The following is a 14,656-nucleotide window of genomic DNA, read 5'->3' on the forward strand; positions in this document are numbered from 1 at the left end:
GGATCTCACAACTCTTCCTTGACATATGATGTAGAGGGAAAAAAGGAACCAGCATGTGGGATATACATAGCCAGTCCTTTTTTTCCCCTCTGAGATATATGTGTCTGTTAGAGGACTCTGGCGGTGGCTTTCATAGAGAACATTGATATACTTAGCCAAGACGAGTATTCTTGTGGAGAGAAAGGGCTGTTCCACAAACATTCGTCTGATAATAGAATGTGTATGGGGGCCTTAAAGACGTTGTCCGATCTAGAATGAAAAATCTGCAAGTGACTGCAGAATTGTGAATCCTCCCAGGCACTGTGCACGGCGAAGGTTACCGTAATTGGTGTCTGTGCCAGAAACGGCGATCAGCTATGCGATATGCATACCCTCGGTCAGAACCTGACCATACACTTTTATTGAGCGAGGCAGCGCCCACTAGTTAGTTGTGTATTATACAAAGAATCATGACTGCAGACTTCTGTCCCAAGCCTGGACAACCTCTTTAATAGGCTCCAATAGAAGAATTTATAATTATAAAATATATATTATAATACAAAACCATAGGCGGCAATTTTTCTTGAGTCCTACAGCTTCTTTAAACCCTTTCCACAAATGGATGTACTTGTACTTTTTGTGGTATATGCAGGCACAGGAGCTGTCCTTGTACACTTGCTGAAAGTACTGTAATTGATAGCTGAGCTCCTGCTGCAATAGCCTAGGCTATTTAACTTGACAAATAACGAATATCAATAGCGATTGCAGCATTTAGAGGGGCTCTTCTCTCTAATTCACTAACCACAAGGAGCCAATGGTAGTCATAGCAACCACAAGTGACCTATGACCTCAGTCAGCTATAGCAGCCCATTATATCCAGCCAGAAGGTGGGTCTAACAGGTGGTCTGTCATTGTGAAAATGACAGGTGTAATGCATTGCAATGCATTTGTGCTGCAATGTAATAAAATTGGGATCAAAGAAATTAAAGTACCTTAGAGGGACGAAGTATAAATAATTGTAAAAATATAACCCCCTCTGCCCTCCACAAATTAATGAACGGAAAAAAATTGTGAAAAAATATTACACCAATACATATGCATATTTATGGAAAAATAAAAATAGTATACATATTTAGTATTGACATGTCCAGAATGTCCCAGCCTGTAGAACTGTCACATTATTTAACCCCTACAGTAAATACCGTAGAAATTTTTTTTTTGCAAAAACTGTTTCTTCATTATACAGTTGAACAAAAAGTGGAGCAAAACGCAATCTAAAAGTCGTAGATGACAATAGCATCTACAGTATGAAAACGCCATCTTGTCCCATAAAAAAGCCCTTATTTAGCCCAGTCAGTGTAAAAATAAAAATGCTATAGCTCAAAGAATATGGGGATGCAAACCTTTTTTTGTATAAAATTGTTTTCATTATGGAAAATCAGCAAAATGTAAAAAAACAAAACATTAAATTTGATATCACTGTAATCATACTGGCCCGAAGAATGAAACAGACGTACAACTTTTACTGCATGGTGAATGGCATCTAAAAATATATTCTTCACAGCAAACATCAGAATAGAGTGTGATCAAAAAAGTTATATACCAAAATGTTACCAAAGAAAATGTCAGCGCATCATACAAAAAACAAGCCCTCACATGACATGTCAGCAGAAAAATATAAAAAACTATAGCTCTCAAAATATGATGCTGTGACGCCCTGGCGCCACCAGGTGGTCACAGAAGTACACAACACCCCACATAACACCTTCCCTCACAAGGTCCCATCAGCCACAAAATCCTAGCCACCCCCCTCAGGGTAAGAAGGACACACCAGTGGGCAGGACCAGGCAGATTGGGAGCGCTCACCTAGGGGTCTTGAGGATCTGGGGGCAGGAACACAGTAGATTCATTTAAAAGTTTGAAGTTGGAGGTCAAGTTGAGAGGAGTGACAGTGACAGACTGTCAGAGAAAAGCTGAGCCAAGTGGAGAGTAGACAGGGTAGTGGCCCTGGTCTACTAGCTAGGTGGCAAGCAGTGGACCGTGTCCAAAGGCGACGGGAATACAGTCGCGGGAGATCCAGAGTGGACCGGGACAGGGTTGGAGCCCGCCGGTACCGACAGCGGAGATCTGGTCTCGAAACCGTGCACAGGCGGGGTACCTGGACCCTAGTTAGAAGACGGTTGCAAGCCCATTCTCTAATTTACCAGGCCGGGAGCAGGTTGCAGGCCTAGCTCCAGAAGTGTTAGCCCAGATAGAGCGAAACAGCTGCCCACCGCGGGGGATAGGTTATCTGCAAACACCCCCTGAAATCCCAAGGGTCAGTTTTCGCGGGCACGTCTCCCAACCAGAATATACCAGGAGTAGACTTCCCTGTTCCAGACGGAGTCGTCCAAAAGTGAGGAAAATTACAGAGTGCCGGAGGAAGGGACATTGGTACACCAGCCGGGTGTGGGACCCGAGTACACCTGGACGCGGCAGCTGGCCACTGACAACTTGGTTTACCAACGGACTTGTGTGCAATCATTCCACAGTGAGTACACCAACACTCCCCAGTCCAGCCCGGCGCGCCACCTCCGGCCTACATCACTCCCCGTGTTCTGGACATTGAGCCCCGGGGCAACCATTCCTACCCACGGAGGGGTTAACATCCAGCTGCTATCCCATCGCCCCCGGGTGCTCCCCAACGGCAGCGGTGGTACCACATCTTGCCACACACCGTGGGTGGTGAGACGAAGTATTTACAGCAATCCCCGTACATATACGTCCCCTATTTGAGTGTACGCGCAACCCCCGGGTCCGGAAATCCCTAGAGCCACTGCAGATTCGGATACGAGCAGCCTGACTGCTGACGTGGGGGCGGCACACCTCCACAAAAAAACTTTTTTTCCTTAAAAAAAATAAGGGAGTATTTACATGTAGTCACTTCTATTGTACAGTAGGCAGAGCGCAAACAATAAATGCAATTATTGAACTGCTATTGATTTATCCAAAGGTCACAAGGACCTATTCAGACGTCCGTGTTGTATGTATGTGTTGTATCTGTGTTTTTCACGCATATAGCAAAATAACCATTATAATCTATGATGCTATTCACATGTCCGTTTTTTTTCTAGCAGCACTGGATGACAAGGGTCAATACAAGTCTATGGGTCCATGAAAAGCAAGTACAGCACACGGGCGGCATTAGTTTACAGTGTGCTCTACGTGTTTAACATTGCAAAGTATAGGAGAAGATTTGTCATTTAGTTTTAAGTTTTCCAATCTTGGACCATAGGAAAAACGAGGATGGAGCTTTAAAAAAATACCGTATTTTTCATTTTAGAAGAAGCACTGGGTTACAAGACGCACCCAAACTCAAATCAATAAAAGGTAAAAAAAAAGGATCCATCTTGTAATGTGTGGTGTCTTACCAGAGGGGGCAATAGCGATGGTGGAGGAGGCTGTGCTGGTGCAGCGGCGGAGGCTGGGGCTCTGATGGAAACTGGGTGTGCGGCGGAGACTGGGGCTGCGGTGGAGATTTGGGCTCGAGCTGTGGTGGAGGCTGATGCTGCTGTGCTTGGGCTCGGGCTGAAGCAGAGGCTGGGGCTGGTGCTGCCGTTCTGTGGCTCGGGCTGTGGCTGCTGCAGACTGTGAAGGCTTCAAAGAAATGGCACCCGGAGTTGGCGCAGATTGAGCTCTAGGCTCAATGGCAAGCTGAGATCTCATCTGGGCAAGTGCCACCTCAGGGTGCCATTTTCCTGAAGTTCACTGTAGGGGATCAATGGGTCGGAGGCGGCGCCTGAACAGATGAGAGCTTGAGCCGAGAGCTCCAAATGCGCACGCGCCGACCCTGGGCGGCATTATTTGAAGCCCTCACTGCCCAACCCGCAGCGCCAGTAAAGCTACCGAAGACCCCACACAGCAGACCCAGCACCAGCCCTTGGAGACCACGCGAAGACCCCGCAAAAACGCTGCAGCTGCTGACTCTGCACAGCCGCCCGAGCACCAGCCTCCGCAGACCCCGTACCAGCTCAGCCACCACAGACCCTGCACAGCCGCCGCAGCATTCCCCCGGCCCCTTGTGACCCCTCTCCACCACCCTGGTAAGCTACATTCTAATTATAAGATGTACCCCTCGCTTTCCTCCCAAATGTTTGGGAGGAAAAGTGCGTCTTATAATCCGAAAAATACGGTAATCCAAAATGTCATGTGCCCCAAAATGCTATTAATAAAAGCTTCAACTAAAATCACAATGACATGGCTTCTCCCAAAAGAGATATGGTGAAATCCTGCACTCTGCAATCTAAATACTCTTCTTCACTTCCCTATTCTAGGAAAATCTGTCAAATGGCACTCCTTCCCTTCCACGCCCTTTGTATGAGACCATACAGAACTGTACATCCACATGTGGGGTAATGCCACATTGAGGAGAAATTGTGTAACAAATTATGGGGTCATTTTTAATTATTTTCCTTGGGCAAATGTAAAATCTGGGACTAAAACAATATTTTAATGGTAAAAATTACAGTAAATGATTTTATCTTCATCACCCAAATTTTTGTAAAATACGTGGTGTCAATATGATCACCACAGCTAGATGAAATCATTCAGCGGTGCAGTTTATAACATGGGGTCACTTGAGGGGTTGTTTCTGCTGTTCTGACACTTAGGGGCTCTGTATATGCAGTCTGTAAACTATTGCAGGATAATCTGTGCTCCAAATGTCAAATAGCGTTTCTTCCCTTCTGAGCCCTGTGGTGCAGCCAAACAGTACTGTATAGTCACATTTGGGGTATTGCCTCATTCAGGAAAAATTGTGTAACATTATAGGGACATTTTTACCTATTTCCCTTGTGAAAATGGAAAATTTGGGGCTAAAATATCATTTTATTGGTCAAAATGTATTTATGCTTTCTTCAGCACCCAATAATATCAAATTTGTGGAACGCTTGTAGTGTCAATATACTCACTGCACCTCTAGAATAATTAACTGAGAGGTGTACTTTCTAAAATCGGGTCATTTATGGGAGGTATCTACTCTTCAGGGGCTCTGGCAATGTGACACGACACCCAAAAACCATCCCAGCAAAATCTGCACTATAATATGGCGCTCATTCATTTCTCAGCTTTGTAGTGTGTCTGAATAGTAGGTTCTGACCACATATTGGGTATCGGTTAACTCAAGAGAAATTGTGTAACACATTATGTGATCCATTTTCTCCTATTAGCCCTTTTGAAAATAAAAAAAAAATTTCCATAAGCAAATGTTGTACAATTCCGTAAATCACTTGTGGGTTTAAATTCCTCAGTACATTCCTAGGTGAATTCCTCAAAGAGATGTAGTTTCCAAAATAATGGGGTCACTTGTGGAGAGTTTCTGCTGTTATGGTTACTCAGGGGCTCTGCCAATGTGACATGGTGCCTGCAATCTATTGTTGCAAATATTGCACTCAAAAACAAACAGTTGTTTCTGATCACAAATTGGTTATCAACATATGTGGGGTCTGGTTTCTCCTGTTACCATTGTGAAAAGAAGAAATTTTGGGCTAAAGCAACATTTTCATGGAAAAAATATATTTTTTAATTTTCACGGCTCAATGTTATTAAATTCTGCAAATCACCTGTTAGTTTACAATGCTCACTACACTTCTAGAAGAGTGCAGTTTCCAAAATAAAGTGACTTAGGATAAGTTCACACAGGGCATCTTTTAATGCATCTTTGGTGCGTTTTTGACATCACAAAGATGCATCAAAATGTATGCATTTCTTTCCTCCAGCAAAGTCTGAGATTTCTATTTTGCGTATAAGATCTGCGAGTGCAATGCGAGAAAAAAAAAAATCACATTGCATTCGCACTAATGTTAAACAGTAGAGCAGAGCACATCTGCTAGTTTTCCCTCTGAAAAATTCTGCATACTGGGCAAATTGCAGCATGCTGCGAGTGGCTTCATACCTCGGCAATGCAAGTCAATGGGTGTGAGAAAAAGACGCGGCACACGGACCGCACATGGATGACACGACCAACACACGGTCAGAACACGAACCGCACATGGATGACATAACCGACACACAAGACGACACGACCAACACAAAGACAACACAATTAGACTAGGCGAGGGGGGAAAAAACTCTCGCATAGCACTTGCATGACATATGGAATGACACTTGCATCTCACTCCAAGACACTTCAGGAGCAATTGTACTGCCCCGGTATAAGTCAGGCTGCTTGGATCCGGGATCGTGACTCGAGGGGGTCCGGACCTGGCTTGGCGGACACTTTGATCCGTAAAAAGGGGGTATTTACAGGGGATAAGTTCGTGACGCCACCTGTGGGTTGCGGTAATGGCATCCAGATGTTAGTCCCTCCACATGTAGGGAAGGCCCCGGACTCAGGGTGTTGGGGGTTATTTGGGACAGCAGGCTGCAGGGGACCAGGGTACTCACTGTGGATAGTCATGGTGTCTGATCAGGATTATAAAGGAGACACACGCTGCAGGTAAACCAAATTCTCTGTGTGCCGCTGCGGGGAGCCCGTCCAAGTACCTGGTCCCACCAGTGTCACATAGTAATCCGTAGCCTGCCTCCTTGCACAGTTTCGTGTCCGTGTGGGTCCCTATAGCTTGAAGCTGTAAGGTCCCATTGTTCAGTTTTTATAAGTGAAGACTTGCTCCCAAGAGATGGCACTTGGGACTTTAGTGGGTTGCTTTCTCTGGAAAACCCTGTCCCTCGCGGTGTGCTGATGCCCTCAGTCTCTGAGCATGTCCCTGAAGGTCCCCTTCCTCCCTTCCTCTGCAGGTCAATTGTCAGGACGTTGAATCGGCTCCTGACCTAGGGTCCTGTACCCCGTCGTGCTCGGTACTGGTCAGTTCTTTTGGGCTTTCTGGTGCCGACAGTCCTCCAAGACTATGTTCGCCGCACCCTTATCCAATGTCACTGCTACTGGTCCCCGACTCCTTTGGTCCCAGACCACTTTCTGCGACCCTACCTTGGTCCTTCTAGCTCCCCGGGAGCTCACACTCCCCAGCTCCTCTCACTTTGAGGGCTTTCACTAGACTCTGCTTCCTCACACCAGTCTGCCTGACCCCTAGGTGGGTGGCCCTGTTCCAGCTAGACCAACCCACTGGTGTGTCTGACAGGTCATGATATGAGGTGTTGATTGGGACTTGTGGTGCTAATGGAGGCGACACCGGTTTCTGAGAACTTGGAACCATGGGGGAGTAGGTCCTGCACCCTGGGAAAAGAACGCAGTTCCCTGTGGCACCCTGATGTACTCAGGGGCACCACATTCCACCTTGGTTAAACATAGCTCGTCCGCGAGCTACAGGGCACACAGTTTTATTTAACTGGTAATAAAAGTTAACATATTAAATATTCTTCCCACACAGGGGAGGCAATACACTTAAACGTTACAAACTTGTGGAGTCCAACACTGGAACACTTCGGAACGCTACCGGTTGTAGTGGTAGTCGGAGACTTAGCCTACTCTGCTGCAGCTCCTTCCTGCGAGTCCATTCCCATTGTCCCTTTCCCTTCAACCCGCCACCCAAAACACCTGAACCCCTGGTGCCACCGCTAGCCATGGTGTCGCACCACCCCGAGTTCCTTGCATTGTCCATGGTGACGAATTGAATTCTGGATGGTTCAGAGGACCGTTACCGTTGGCTCACTCGTAGGGAACGCACAACTGGTGCAGTCATTTTCAGCCATTATGCGAAACTCTTCAATACTTTTGCACTCTCAGTAAACCACCGGGGTAATCTGGCAGTCATTACCCTTGCGCCACCCTCCACCAAGGGTCTCTGGCACCACCTCCTAGTGGCGCACCACCCAGGACCTTGATGGCCTTTTATCTGTAACGGAGCAATATAAAAAGGTTCAACAAGGATGGCACATACACATTTTAAACAGTAACTTCCTTGCCGCCCTCCACCGGGGACCTCTGGGACCATCTTGCATCACCCAGATCCCTGCTGGCCTTTTTACTTAAACAGAACACTGTAGAAAGGTTCAACAAGAGAGACAAGACAAAGATGAAACGTTCCAACCTTAAGCTTCTTAACGACTCGATGGTAGTGATTCAGGTAAAGCTACCACTGCTGCTCTTGAGAACCGGTTCTGGCTCCCTGGTGTCAGGCGTTCCCTGAACACACCCGGGCAAAGTATCCTGGCAGGCTGCAGCGGCGACAGATTGGTACCAGAACTTCAAGGGTGCCAGCTGGAGACTCTTCATCTAATGTGGACTCTTCCTCACACTCCATCACCAGCATCTCCGACACCGATCGAGCTGATGGGAAGGCCGGTAGCAGTTTCCTCCGAAGCGTGGAACCTAGGCTTCCTCCGTAGTGCTGTAGCCTGAATCGGTCTCCGCTGATGCCGAATTAGTGGGAACAGGAACAACTTGGTCATCTGCGGCCGATTCCTCCGGGCCTGGACAGCTCACTGCCGGGTGCTCCGCATCAGGGTTTGGGCCCGGTGATGTGGCCAGGTCCGATCTGGCCGGGATTGTGGACGCCTCGTTGTCTTTCCCCAACGGGGAAGGTGATGGGGCCGCTTCTGGCCTTGCGGTGGAAGAAGGTGGCATCGCGGCCTGGTCAGAGGCCTGGGGCACGGAGCCCGCAGCTGGGGGAAGCGCTACTACGTTCCCATCATCCGGCACCAACATCTTCCTGTTCCCCCTTGTTTTCGTCACCAACCTTTCTGGAACAGGGGATCACTGGGAACTTCCGGGTACGGCCACTACCGGTTTCCGGCAGCGCTCTGTGGACAAGGGGCGGGGCTTCGGCTTTGCGCCCTTTTGCTGGCGATGATGGCGCAGTTGTTGTTTTTTAGGCGCCAAAATGGCGGCAATCCAAACGGACAGTCACAGCACAGTTTGGAACAGTTCTGTAAGGCGCACGTCACCCAGGTTAGTGGGTCCAGTCCTCATCCTGCTCGTGACGCCAGGTAAGATTCAAGGTGTACCACCCCGGTGTTAGTCGGGCTGCTCGGATCCGGGATCGTAGCTCGAGTGGGTCTGGACCCGTCTTGGTGGACACTTTGATCCGTAAAAAGGAGGTATTTACATGGGATAACTTTGTGACACCACCTGTGGGTTGCGATAATGGGAGTACCACTGCTGCTGTAGGGAGTACCGGGGCAGATGGAGTTAAGCAGCCAGATGTTAGTCCCTCCACAGGTAGGGAAGGCCCCGGACTCAGGGTGTTGGTGGTTATTTGGGAGAGCAGGGTGCAGGGAACCAGGGTACTCACTGTGGGTTGTCGTGGTGCTGGATGAGGATTATAAAGGAGATAGACACGCTGCAGGTAAACAAAATTCTCTGTGTGCCGCTGCGGGGAGCCCGTCTAAGTACCTGGTCCCACTGGTGTCACATAGTAATCCGGAGCCTGCCTCCATGCACAGTTTCGTGTCCGTGTGGATCCCTATAGCTTGAAGCTATAAGGTCCCGTTCTTCAGTTTTTAAGTGAAGACTTGCTCCCAAGGGCTTGCACTTTGGACTTTAGTGGGTTGCTTTCTCTGGAAAACCCTGTCCCCCACGTTGTGCTGATGCCCTCAGTCTCTGAGCTGTCTGGGAAGGTCCCTTTCCTCTGAAGGTCGATTGTCAGGACGTTGAATTCGCTCCTGACCTAGGGTCCTGTACCCAGTTGTGCTCGGTACCGGTCAGTTCTTTTGGGCTTTCTGGTGACGACAGTCCTCCAAGACTATGACAGTCGCACCCTTATCCAATGTCACTGCTACCAGTCTCCGACTCCTCTGGTCCCGGACCACTGTTTGCGACCCAACCTCGGTCCTAGCTCCCCGGGAGCTCACACTCCCCAGCTCCTCTCACTTCACTCTGCTTTCTCCCTCCCACCAGTCTGCCTGACCCCTGCCTGAAAGTATATAATTTTTACAACCCAATATTCTAAAATTCTGCAAAGCACCTGTAAGTTTAGGATGGTCATCACACCAGTCTATGAATTCCTTTAGTAATTTGTGGGGCGGCGGGTTCTGCTGTTTGGGGACCTCGAGGGCACTGCCAATGGTGTCCACAATCTATTCCAGCCAAATTTGCGCTCCAATAATCATACAGTGCTTCTTCCCTTCCAAGCCGTGGCGCATAACCTGTAATTGTATCACATGAAGTTGCTTCCTACTGTGCCACGGAAAATCTTCTAACACTATAGTTGGCTTTTTTTATTGTCTTTTGTTCTCATACATTTGAACATGGATTGTTCTCCTACCTCTATGACAGGTTGCAGCGTCAGTAAGTTTTGACCTTCATAATCCAGGTGTGAGAGAATGAAATGTACTTTGCTATGAAACAAGCAAGAAGCAACGTGTTATCCAGTGTAATCCTAAAACGGGCTTTACATGCAACGACATCGCTAACGAGATGTTCTTGGGATCACGGAATTAGTGACGCACATCCGGCCTTGTTAGCGACGTCGTTGCGTGTGAAACGCACGAACGACTGTTAAATGATCAAAATTACTCACCTAATCATTGATCATTGTCCAATCGTTCTAATCCCGATTATCGTTGACGCAGGTTGTTTGTCGTTCCTGCGGCAGCACAGATCGCTATGTGTGACACAGCAGGAACGAGGAACTACATCGTATCTGCGGCCGCCGGCAATGAGGAAGGAAGGAGGTGGGCGGGATGTTCCGCCCGCTCATCTCCGCCCCTCTGCTTCTATTGGGCGGCCGCTTAGTGACGCCGCTGTGACGCCGAATGATCCGCCCCCTTTAGAAAGGAGGCGGTTCGCCGGCCACAGCGACGTCACTAGGCAGGTAAGTCCGTGTGATGGGTGTTAGCGATGCTGTGATCCACGGGCAGCGATTTGCCCATGACGCACAACCGACGGGGGGGCGTGCTATCGCTCGCGACATCGCTAGCGATGTCACAGCGTGTAAAGCCCGCTTAAGACTTGCGGGAGCAATAGTCTATGTAGAAATTCATTAATACGATTAGACATCAATGACACTGACTGTAACATCAAAATATCCAATATCCTTGGTTAAAGGGAACTTGTTGCCATCTCTTTACATGTGGAAATATTGGTCTGGCTGTACAGGTGCTTGTTCTCCAATAAAAATGATACATTTAAAAAAAAAAAATAAAAATAATAAAATAAATAAAAATGCGATGTGCCAGTCAGTGTTAAAGCCACACAAATCCGTGTGGAAGTTCTGTCTGTTGTCTCCTAATGGAAAGTAAAAGTACGAGAAGCTACTACATTTAACTTATGTACTTATCTTAAAGAAGCTGTCCAGGGAAAATTTGCTGACGTGCGATGTTCGATCTATACGGATCAGCAGAACAGGGAATTCTTATTGCCCTTACAAGATCGCACAGCAGGGCGGAGACACAGCAGATCAGACACACAGCTCAGGAAAAGGAGAGTGCCGCACTCAGCAGCCCAAAAGGAATGAATGGAGAGCAGGTCGGAGATAGCAGATCGGACGCACGGCTCGGGGAAAAAGGAGGCTGCAACGCTCAGCAGCCCATAGGGAACGAAGGGAGAGCAGGTCGGATAAATAGAAGATTGGATGCATGGCTCAGGAAAAAGGGAGAGTGCAGCACTCATCAGCCCACAGGGAATGAATGGAGAGCTGGTCGCACGTGCGCATTGCTGCTCTATTATAATGCAACTAAAAGTTTCCGATAGGTGCAGTCCCCAGTGATTGGACCTCCACCAATCAACAAGTTATCAGTCACCAAACCTCATTAAAGCGTAACCATTATTTTAATTTTTACTTCATAAATCAATAGTACACATGAAAATAAGCAACTTTATAATACTTATCAGGGAAATCTGCTTTTTTTCTTCTCCTGGACTGATGATCTCAATTCAAGGATACAATTCTCAATTATTCAAGAATAAAATTTGTATATTCGTTGAAAATATATTTTTCCATTATTGAGATTGAAGACAGTTGGTGTTTTTAAAATTCTATGGAGGAGCCAGCGACAGACAGGTATTCTACTGCACGTTTTCCTGAAACGAAAGCTACAGTTCTCCATAGAGGCATATGAGCACCAACTGCCATCTATTTCAGTGCCAACATCTGTCTTCACTGAATACAGATTTTACCTGTGAATTGAGAATGAGTATGAAAGATCAGTGAAGGAGAATGAAATGGACTTCTCTGATTAGATATATTACAAATATTGATTTACGAAATAGAAATTAAAACAACGGGTACTCTAGAAAGCAGCACTCCAGCATTTTTTTTCCACTCCTGGAATGGTGCTTTTCATCGAAGATTCCTGACACATCTCATATACTTACCTGCTGCCATATTCATCTTCTATCACTGCTGCTCCCCAGCTGTTTGTGACCTGCCGGATGCTCCAGTGTTTCAAGGAGCCGGAGGTCAATCTTCAATGCAAGTCTATAGGAATCATTGAGAACTTGTGATGTTACTTCTGACGTTTGGCCAGTTAGAAGTTGCGGTCACAAGATGGGAGATGCGGGACCGGAGCAGTGTTGAAAAAAGGTGAAGACGCCAGAGTGAGAGTATATGAAAGGGGACAAGGGACTTAGATTAAGAGCTACACTCCAGTGCTGGTGAAAATAAATACAAAAACTATATATAAATGATGGAAGAAAGCATGTTAGAGCTAATGATTGCCACATGACACAGCGGCCAGCAATAATCACAGGCTCCATTAAAACACAGCCATTGTATCCATGCACCGGCAGTAGAACAGAGCAGACTCTTGTTCTTGCACATGTAAACTAGATTTCACTGGTTTCCTTATTCCCTTGCTCCTTTAATATGATTACCCTGTGTTGGCCCAAGAAATGTGTCCCACGTCCATTGAAATCTAATCAGACTGCTGTGTTGACGTGAAGCTATCAAATTGAGAACATACTGCTGCCGTGCTGAGGACAGGAGATGATTATGGCCGTGTTCTGGTTCTCATTGTATAAAGACATTCGATTTCTGCCACATTCACCGAGTAACAGAATAGCTTTAGTTCAGGGGAAGTGAAACGAGATCTGTTGGTATGTATAGAAAAAAGGAAAGGTCCAGCACCAAAATTTCCCATAAAAAATTCTGTCTTCTTTATTGAGAAATCACATCTAATATATAAGTGTGTGTGTGTGTGTGTGTGTGTGTGTGTGTGTGTCTGTGCGTGCGTGTCTGTGCGCGCGCGTGTCTGCGCGTGTTTTCTAAAGAAATCCGCACAGTTGCATTTACAATCACAAAATTTTGCAGACACCCCATGCGACTCAGGGAACGTCATAGACTATGTTTTGATGAGAAAATGTAACCCTGCGCTTTAGTTACTCTCCAAAAAACCTGCTTCCATTAAAGTCAATGGAGCTGCGCGTTATAGGTTATTAATAACAGCTGTGATTGGTTGCTATAGGAACAAAATAAATTGTTAGTATATGAAGCTTATGGGTGAGGTAATAAGAGGTCGGTGGTGAAACGGATAGAGAGAAAGAGATAGAAAGAGAGACAGAGTAAGAGGCAGACAGGGAAAGAGACAGAGAGGAAGACAGTCAAAGAGACAGAAGCAGACAGACAGGAAGAGAGACAAAAACATGAAAAGAGACGGAAAGAGACAGACGGGGAAAGAGAGAGAGACAGACAGACAGGGATAGAGACAGACACACAGACAGACACACAGAGCCTGGGAGAGACAGAGACACAGTTACTATCCCGGGCAATGCCAGGTACACTACAGCTAGTACATGATAAAATCAAATATGTCCCATGATTTGGAACTAATAAGGCTCCCGCCTTAGGCGTTTTGAAGATACCTCCTTACTCATAGGCAAACATAAAGTATGTTTATCCTTGGACCATTTCAGTCGCTCACATATTTGTATTCATTTTTGTCTCCTTTCCTATCAGAGTACCTCTTGTAGGACAAAGAATGGAGATGAGGCACAACACTCAATATATTAAGTACACTGTATTTTTTTGGAGTACAGATCTCCAAGGAAATCTTCATTAAATATTTCACGGATTTATTAATTAGAGGGAATCTGTCACCAGGTTTTTGCTACCCCTTCCTGAGAGCAGCATAAAGTAAGGGCATGACCCCGATTCCAGTGATGTCATGTGCTGGGCTACTTGCTGTCATTTTTTATAAAATCACAATTTTAGCTGTGGCATCTCTACCAGTTCTCTGAATGCTGAGCTCTGTATAAACCCGCCCTTACCACGGATTGGCAGCTTTCTGCCTATGCACTGTGTAGACAGAAACATGCCAATCAAGGGTGGGGTTTTCCAGACCTCATGATTATGCTTGACTACCTGGCAGCAAATTTACTAGTCCTCCAGTTCATAATTTTCTGCTGATAAAACCGTAATTTTTATCAATTCAACAGCAAGCAGCCCGGTGGCACATCACTGGAATCAGGGTCTGTAAAGTGTGCTTCTCAGATTAGGTAACAAAACCCTGGTGACAGATTCCCTTTAAAACCGAATATACAAGGGTCTCACCTCTACATGCAGCCAGCGTCTCACATCACTCTGTTCCCAAGCATTCTCCACCAACCGGATCATGCAGCTTACCTACCCCTGAGTTTGCTCCTTGGGTGAAGTTTCATTCACTGAGCGTCTTGAAGAGAAAGTGGGCCACAACCATTTTCTTTGTCTCGTGTCACCTACCTCCCGCCCCTCGCACACCTTCTAGTCTGTGTGCACGTGGGAGGAGGGGGGCAAGCTTCTGCATGTTTGGAATGTAGCAGACTGGG

General features: G+C 46.8%; 1 protein-coding gene across 1 annotated transcript in view; it reads right to left on the reverse strand.

The window, feature by feature from the left end:
- LOC142250581 (serine protease 23-like) overlaps positions 1–14,656 on the reverse strand; it is a 36,109-nt gene extending 21,453 nt beyond the window's left edge. The window contains exon 1 of the mRNA XM_075322764.1: positions 14,479–14,656. The gene's annotated coding sequence lies outside the window, so the exon portion shown is untranslated. The remainder of the gene's footprint in view (positions 1–14,478) is intronic.

The sequence above is a fragment of the Anomaloglossus baeobatrachus genome, chromosome 9 (assembly GCF_048569485.1).
Source record: "Anomaloglossus baeobatrachus isolate aAnoBae1 chromosome 9, aAnoBae1.hap1, whole genome shotgun sequence".
Classification (NCBI taxonomy): domain Eukaryota; kingdom Metazoa; phylum Chordata; class Amphibia; order Anura; family Aromobatidae; genus Anomaloglossus; species Anomaloglossus baeobatrachus.